General features: G+C 36.7%; 1 pseudogene; it reads left to right on the top strand.

Annotated features, from left to right (window-relative positions):
- The first annotated feature begins 3,638 nt into the window (after positions 1-3,638).
- Positions 3,639-3,862, top strand: LOC114089026 (thymosin beta-15A pseudogene; annotated as a pseudogene).
- Positions 3,863-9,323: the final 5,461 nt, after the last annotated feature.

Below are 9,323 nucleotides of genomic sequence, written 5' to 3'. Positions count from 1 at the left end.
TGCTTTTGTTGTTTTGATAATGGGAGCAGGAGGTGCCCTTTCCTGGGTAGCTGTATCTTTCTCTCCTACCATGGTCGCCCAGCCTCAGCTCTGTGCCTCTCCTCACTCCCACTTACTTCCATCCTTTTCATCTCATTCTTGGTAAATGAGTTAGTTTTTAAGCCAAGAGCCCGTCAGTCAGAAAATTCAGACTGAAGTCCCAAATCCTCTGATAGCTCTCCACTGAGCACTTCTAGTGGTCATTTTTCCATGAACTGAAATGTCTGTGAACACTGTTCAGTTTGACACATTTAAATGCATTGTTCTCTATCACTTGGTCAGCAATAATATTTTCACCTGCTGTGGGCTATAGTCTCAGCCTTGTGGCCTTCAAAGTGTTAAAAGGTGAAGCCAATGTTTAGTGAGAGAAATGAAATGTATGTTCCAGACTGTGCTCCTAGGGCTTTGGAGCCTAGAAGCAGAAGGACACCCAGGAGAGAATGCGACTGTGTCAGGCTCTTACAGGTGAAGGCTTCTGAGACTGAGGGTGCAGCAAATGTAGCACATTTGCCTGGCATCTACAAGGCCCTGGGTTCAATACCTAGAGCAATAAATAATAAAATAAACAAAATTGAATAGTAAAGGCTCCCCCTTCTCAGGTGACCTGTATTGATCCACAATCTGGATACTCTGCTACACCTATGTGCTGCTGGTCAGGGGTCAAGTAGAAAGAGGAGCAGAATGAAAGAGAAACAATTCTGTTTGAATGGGTCTAACTTCTTATGTCCATCCTAGAGTTGTCATTCTTGCTTTTATAAAAGGGATTTAGCTCATAAAAACTGATTTTCTTGGTTTCTTTGTTTTCTGAGGTTCTGGATCAAAACTAAGTTCAGACTGTTCTGTGCAACATAAATTCCATAAGTGTGGTCTAAACAGGTGGTCTATGGCTTGCTTACTTATGTAAATTCATATAGTCGTACATACAAATCAATTCATACATCAAATCAATTGTATACTTACCAGAGGATTGTTAAAATCATTTCTGTAGTTTCCTATGCTTTTCATGGTTTCTTTCATTGCTATAACAAATAACTACCAGCTGGTTGGCTTAATTTATTCATTCCCTCACAATTCAGGAGGACAGAAGTCCAAATCAAGGTGTTGGTAGGATCAGTTCTTTCTAGAGACTTTGAGGGAGAATTCATGCCAGGACATTTCTTTAGCTTCTGGTGGCCCTAGGCATTCCTTGGATTCTGCAACATAAGTCCAAACTCTGCCTCCCTCTTCTTTACAACGCCTTTTTCTCTGTTTGTCTCTGACTCTAACTGTTCTCTTTTCTCTCATATGGTCACCAGTCATTAAGTTGAGCGGCCCACACTAAATCCAAGGTGACCTCAGCTTGAGGTCCTTAATTCAATGACAACCACAAAGACCTTTTCCAAATAAGATCACCTTCATAGGTTTTGGAGATTAGGGTTGGACATATCCTTTGGGAGTCAGTATTCAACCTATTAAATTGTTAGTCATACATTTATTATTTCTTTGCTAATAAATGTTAGTAAACAAGGGTAAACTAAATGGTGCATAGGTTAAGACTTCAAAATAATACATGTTATTAATAATCTAGACAAAGATCCCTTAATATAAAGAAGAAAACCTCAAACTACCTGTTTTAAATTTTTTAAAATACAGTTTATTATAATGAAATAAGAATATTCTTGATAGATGTAGTATAGGAACTCAGCTCCAGGAAGCAGATTCAGGATCCCAGCAGGTGGATAATCAAGGCATGGTTGAGATATAGTCATCCTTTATTCAGAGGTAGCAACAGCCTCTAGCCAGCTTCAGCTTTAATCCCCACTCACTCTTGCCCCTTTCTTGGCCCCGCAGAAGTGAAATTCATTAGTGCTGATGAATATCACTGCAGTTTATTATTGCTCACTGTTGTTAAAAGGAAAACTTCCTTAAACCTGACATTTAGTAGAAGTAACTTGAACAATTATAAGTAAAACAGAACAAATCAAAACAAAGTCATACAAAATAAAAAACAGTCCTCAGTCTACCAGTCTCCAGAACTAAAGCAGGTTAATAAGACTGCTTAATAAGACTCCAACCAATAACATGATCTGACAGCATTTACAGAAAACAGAAGTGCTGTGTAGAGACAACTTGATTGGTTACAGCTTAATTGCTTGATTGGTTACAGAGCCTTCTTCAATCAACTGCAGCTCAGCTCTTGGAGTTACACTTCATATTGATTTGGTCTGTTTGTGCTTGGTACTGGAGCCTCGTTCAAATTATTGCCCTCCCACAAATTTTATTCAATATTGCTATATAGATTCTCCCTCCTTAATATATTACAATTTATCCAATCTCTCATCCTAGTATTTTGTTATTATAAATAATGCTGGTATTAACATCCTAGTACACATTTCCTGTTTCCTGCACTTAGTCCAAAAACATACACACAGAAAACTAAATCAAAGTTTCAATTAAACAATAATTGTCCTTCCCATTTGGAACACAGTCTCATATTTTATTTATTCTAGTGTAGTCTAACATAGTATATATTTTTTAAAAGGATGTTTTTGACCCACTAGATCTGTGGATTTCATGCTGTAGCATTTGCCAGAATAAGCTGGAGGACTTATTAAAAGACAAATTGCTGGAACTCACTCCAAAGTTTCTATTCCAATAGCTCTTCAGTCAGGCTCCAAAATTTGCATTTTTAACAAGGTCCCAGGTGATACTGATGTTGCTGGTTTGTGGATATCACTTGGAGAACCCACGAACTAGACTGATTTTTGTAATTTACCAATTAATCTACAAAATTTTCATGTGTAGGTACTTAAGAGTGAAATGGTTGGATCATAGTGTAGATGCTTACTGACACTTGACAGATGATGGTTTTCAAAATTTTTGTACTTGTTTGCTGTTCTATCAGCGCAATATAGGAATTTGTATTGCTTTATATCCTTTCCAACATTTGGTATTATCAACTATAATTTTTGCCTACATGGTAAGTATGAAATGTTATCACATCTTGATTTTATTTTGCATTTCCCTGGTTATTAATGATGTTTAGTGTATTTTCAAATATTTACTAATTGTTCATGTTCCTTCATATGCAAAATGCTTATTCATGATTCCATTCATTTTTCTATTGGGTTATATCTTATTGATTGGCACAAATATAAATATTAATCTTTGTGGCTTTTATGTATTGTCAATATCTTACCCTAGTTTGCAATTCAATTTTTTTGGTGGTGGTAGGGGGTATAGGGGATTGAACTCTGAAGCACTCAATCACTGAGTCACATCTCCAGCCCTATTTTGTATTTTATTTAGAGACAGAGTCTCACCGAGTTGCTTAGTGCCTCACTTTTGCTGAGGCTGGCTTTGAACTCGTGATACTCCTGCCTCATCTTCCCAAGCCACTGAGATTATGGGCATGCACCAGTGCCCCTGGTAGTACAATTTGATTTTTAAGTGTCTTATTATGTTTTGAAGAATATAAGGTCTTAATTTTAAATGGTCATTTTATGGTTAATGCTTTTATGTATCTTAAGATTTCATGCTTGAACCTGGTCCAGAATGAACACAGCGGCAGTCAACTGACGTACATTAAACCCCGGGCTTCAATCTTTCTTTTAGTCAAGATGAGTGAAAAACCAGATTTGTCCAAAGTGGAAAAGTTTGACGAATCAAAACTGAAGAAAACTAATACTGGAGAAAAAAAAATCCTCTTCCCTCAAAGGAAACCATCCAGCAGGAGAAAGAGTGTGTCCAAATGTTACCGTTGTTTACTGGTGACGGGTCCTTGCTTCCTGGAGTGCTGAAGTATAACACCAGAGAAGCTCACAGGGGCAAGTGTAGAGTGTAAAGTGGAAGGCTTTATGAAAGTATAGCAGAAAAGACTTCTCACCCTAGGAAGAATGGGACCTGAAAGGCGGAATCCATGGAAAGGGGGAAGTCTTCTCTTTTTTATACCTAAGGTCTTCTTTTGTCCTCCCACATTCCTGTCCTTTATTTTCCCTCTATCCTGCAGTGATAGAATGCCATGGGAAGGCCAAAAGGTGGCAGTGGGGAGGAGTAATCTGGGCAGGAAAGGCCTGGGGTGGTTTGATTAGCACCTCCCTGTTTGCTGGGAGCTACTTCATTATCAGTTCTTTTGGATGGACTCCATCTTCTTAATAGACTCCATTCTTTATTGTACCTAACTACACTACCTATCTTTAAATCTGGCTTCAGAAACATCATAAAATGGGTATCTCCTCCCAAAAGCAAATTTCAACATTGCTGGAAAGTCGTGGTTTTAGGCTTGTTTTTTTTTTTTGTTTGTTTGTTTTTTGTAAACCTGTGTGTTTCTAGAATATTAGGCACCTATGGCTTCTTACCTGTACTTCCTGGATAAGAGGTTAACACTAGTCAATGTTCTCTTAAATTTATTTGTAAACTTCTCATTGGTACATAAATAAATTCCAGATGATAGATGCTATCAATAATCTCACCATTGATGATCTTTGTGTGTGTGGTCCTATAAGGCAAGCCGATTTTAACTTAGAATGGGTACCTACATTGCTTCTTAATCTTCATGAAGTTACGTGCCTTTGCAGCTTAGTTTATTTTCATTGCTGATGTATCAACAAAACAATAAATACAAAAAAGAATTCATGCTTACTCTGAAGTCAGAAATAATTTATATTTTTTTTCTAAAACTTGTAAATTTGTAGAGTACCAGAGCTTCAGAGAAGACACTGATGCCTAGACCAGCAACCCAACAGGGAAGAAGTAGGATCTGACACATGGGACATTTGTGTAGATGTATCTGACATCCTCTAATCTTTAAATTCTCCAGGATTCTGGACTTTCAGAAGTGGTCCACACATCTATGTGAATAGTAGACACACACCCTGCCTGACCTTTGCTAGAAGACAATGTAAATGTCTTAAATGCCTCAAATGAGGTCACTACCTTCTAAAACATTTCCATTCCTCCTCTGTATCTGACCTTGCTTCCCCTCCTAGCCACCAGACCATAGATAATATCCAGTGTCAGCTTAAACCAACTACTAAGGGGGAGTTTGCTAAGGGAAAGAGATCATACAGCAACGGAAAGTCATTACCTGGTTCACATAAACTAGTAAGGATAAGGGCTTAACCCTCAAGGTGCTAGATTAATGGAAGCAGAATTTAAAGTTGGCCAAGAGAGAGTGACAGTATATAGGCATTCTGTGATAGGATGTAGCACTATGGCTTGGTCCCTGGTTTATTGCTTTAATATGTTGCTAAGACGGCCTGGAGTGTTTGAAAGAATAAATAGCTTTCACAAATGAAGTAGAGATGTTAAAAGTGCCATGGGGGAGGGGGTAGTAATCAGGAAGCTCAGAGCAACAGGCATGCTTATTGGCACTATGAAGTATCAGTGTTCCTTGGGATGACCCTCAGTTCCTTTCATTTTCCAAGGTAAGAGGGGATGTGATAGTGAGGGCTCCAACTGTGCAGAAAAACTCAAGTGATTCATGTGGTAGGACATGTGATCATGTTAGTGGCTCCTTAGGAATAAGGTGGTGGGGTAATAGGACCCTGGATTAGCAGAATACAGCTGTAGGCACTTAAGGTATGTCTGATTAGCATAATGCACAGCAAAGTTGGGATGGCAGTCAGGGGTCCTGACTCACAGGAATATATGGATATGACTCAGCACGATTTTCCTATAGGCAGGATAGATGGGCAGCCAACAAAAGTACTGATTAATATATGTATCAGAAGGGATCAAGAAGGACAAGTAGATGAGGAGGTCAGCCTTCTAAGAGGTAAATCATTATGTGACCAGTTTCCAGACATGAGTTAGTTCTCAGACTAAGAGCCACAGAGTAAGTGAACAGTTGTAGAACAGTTGTAGAAAGACCCTGAAATGTCACAACAGATGTGCCTCCTTATAAGTCTCCTGGTCTTCCTCATAGGAACTAGTTAGAGATGGATAATTACTCTAGGGAAAGGGACTTGAAAACTGTTAGATACAAGATCTTAATTGGGCTAAGATTAGAATAGGGTCAACATATTTTGATTGTCCTAAATAGGTGTTAGCTAGGTTTTAAACAAACCCAGTTTGACAGTTTTTTTTTTTTTTTTTTGATGTTGAGTTTTGTATATCTATAGTGATTATTGATATATTTGGATTTATTTTTTACCATCTTATTTTATATTTTCTATTCTTTTCTGCCCTCCAATAGCATTTTCTATTTTTCTTTCATTTTTGCCTTTTTCTCAATTAAGTTGTTTTTTCTCTTGTATCCTCTCCCCATCCCCTGCTGTTTTTTCCCCTATACTACTTTGCATGTTATAAACCCTAATTTGTTTTAGCACTTAGCTTCACAATTTTACTATCCATATGTTAAAATGTCTAAATATTTTTATCTTCTTGTAAAATAACTTAGAACATTTACTCATCTCCCCTTTCCAAATCTATGTTTTACCCCGAGGATTTTTAGTTATATATAGTTTAAAGCCCACTATAGATTTTTATTTAGATTTATCCACAGTTTTTTTATTTCCCTTGTTTACCATTAGTTTTATCTTAATCTTTCTTTCAGAAATTATTTTCTTTGTTTTAGAAGTAAAAAGTTTAGATTTTTCTTTAAAGAGGACTTGTTGATAATAAACACTCAATTTGTCCAAAGTGTTTGTTCTTTTTCTTGAGTCATATATATTTACTGAGGATCTAATTCTCAAACACACACACACACACACACACACACACACAGGTTTTTAATCCTGCATTTGTACTTGGCATAATAATGTGATATGAACATTATATAAGCTCCCAAATAATCTAAAAATGATTTAACATTTGTTTAATATTCTATTTATGTGCAAACATAATTTATTTAAGTCATCTCCAAATATTTATGATGTAGGTAGTTCCCAACATTTTACTATTATAATTAATACTGTACCAAACATCCTTGTACATAAATCTTTGTCCTCATTTCTGAGTACTTCTTTAGGGAATATTACTAGAAGTGGAATTTCTGGGTCAGACTATCTCAGCCTTATAAATTTAATTTAGTTTTATATTTCCCCCATCACAACCAAGTCTCTGGCATCACAGTTTAAATTAAAATTTTTACTTACATTGAAGTCAAGTCACTACCTGATTAAAAAAACAAATCGTATTGACTGACTTAAAATGAGAGTATAGACTCCTTTTCTATTCCTCCCTTCCTATGTCCCACTCTGCATTAAAAGGGTTTTTATTTACTTATTTTCGTCATCTTCTCCTAGTTGCATCAGTTTCAGAAGAACCTGGTTGATCTATTTCATTTCTTCCTACTTCCTAAGTGAAGATTTTAGCATCCTCATTCTTTTCTCCCTTTCTTCTTTCCCCATCTACCTCCCACATTCTACATGCTATACATTTACATTTAGGCTTTAAAAAGCTGTAAATTGTTTTGTAACCATAGTTCAAACATTCCAGAAGCTGATTTTTACTGTTGAAAGCAGTAAGCTTCCCATGATCACACCTGTGCAGGTGCTGCTGCCTGTACAGTGAGCATGGCCGCTAAGCAGTGTCACCATGGCACCGCTTTCTCCTTCTCTCCACCTCTGCCACTCTTCCTTCCTTCCTCACTTTTTTCATTGATTTTTTTCTACTTTATCTTTAAATACTGGGGAGATGTCAGGATTTGTTGCATCAAATGGGAAAAAAATGTGTTTGTTAGGAAGAGTTTGAAGAGTCTGAGTGTCAGCTATGTATTGCAAGTTGCACAGAGGAGAGACTGAAGGAGCTCTGAAGGTCAAGAGAGCTTAGAGAAACTGATTTGTGAGACTTTGATGTATTTCAATGTTTTGCTGTTATTCAGACAGAACTGGATATCTTACATGGGATGATTTTTAAATGTGTAAGTGTTTTGAAAACTACTCCTTTCATTTTTAAACTTTTGATTTATAGAGAAAGTGAATGGCAGGGTGGTTGGGGAGAAGGAGTCAGGGAGGGAAAGAGGGGAAGGAGCAGGAGGGAGATCTGCTGAGGTGAACCATAGATTTGTCTGGTTGTTGTTCATGCCTTTGGCTAAGAGAAGTTCTGAAATAATTGGAAAATACCTTTTAATTTTTACTCAGAAGTCACTGTTCTCCTCAGTTTTATTCTGATGACAGATATTTGCACAGGAACACTTTTCATTCTAAATATAAGTGCTATAGCTAACAATAAGCATTAAATGCTAAATCACTATAAATGTGGCTAGAAAATGTAGTGGAGCCCTTGGATTTCCCTTATACTTAGACTTCTTAGAAAAATCACAGAAATTATAGCACTATATAACACTAGTATATCCAGGTATCTTAGAAATAAATCTCTATAAAGATTTCCAATTATCCCTACAATCAAAATCAAAACTGCTCACCACATTTTATCCTATCACAATCTAAATCCTGCTTAACTTTCAATCTCATCTCCAGCTCATAGTGTTTTTTTTTCCCCAAAGACTTATTTTTTTTTTTTTAAAATAGTTCTAAGTTCACAAAAATCTGAGTGGGAAGTTTAGAGATGTCTCTTGTAACCTATAGGTCCCACACATGCACATCTTTCACTGTATCAATGTCCCTACCAGAGAGGAAAAAGTGTCACAATTTATGAGCCTACATCATCACACCATTATGGCCTGAAGACCACAGTTTACATTACAGTACAGTCTTGGTTTTGTACAATCAGTGAATTTGGAAAAATGGGTTGGGGCATGTATCAACCATTATAATATATCATAGAGAGTAGTTTTACTGCCCTAAAAGTTCTCCATGCTTTTTCTATTCATCTTTTCTCTATCTTAGAACCCTGCAAACATTTGTATTTATACTGTCTCCAGAAAGTTGCATAGTTGGAATCTTACCATATGAAAACTTTTCAGATTGTTTTCTTCACTTTGTGATATGCCTCCTTGATTTTTCATTACCTGATAGTTCATATATTTTTAGTGCAGAATAAAATTCCTTTGGAGGGACCATAATTTATTTATCTATTAACCAACTGAAGGACATGTTGGTCATGTCCAAATTATGCAATTATGAGAAAAGCTGTTATACACACCCAGGTGCAGAGTGTGAACATTTTTTCAACTCTTTGATATAGATACCAAGGAGAGAACTTGCTGGATTATATGGTAAAAGAATGTTTAGTTCTCTAGGAAACTGCCAAACTATTTTCCTAATGTGATCTAGCATCCTAGAGACAATGAGACTGCTTCTTCACCAGCATAGGCTAGTGTCAATGTTCTGGATTGATCATTGTAATAAGTGTGTAATGGTATAAGCTACACCTATGATTGACACTTATAGAATAGGGCC

The sequence above is a fragment of the Marmota flaviventris genome, chromosome 9 (assembly GCF_047511675.1).
Source record: "Marmota flaviventris isolate mMarFla1 chromosome 9, mMarFla1.hap1, whole genome shotgun sequence".
In the NCBI taxonomy this organism is placed as follows: domain Eukaryota; kingdom Metazoa; phylum Chordata; class Mammalia; order Rodentia; family Sciuridae; genus Marmota; species Marmota flaviventris.
Note: the sequence above shows the minus strand (reverse complement) of the source record. Positions and strands in the feature narration are given on the sequence as shown.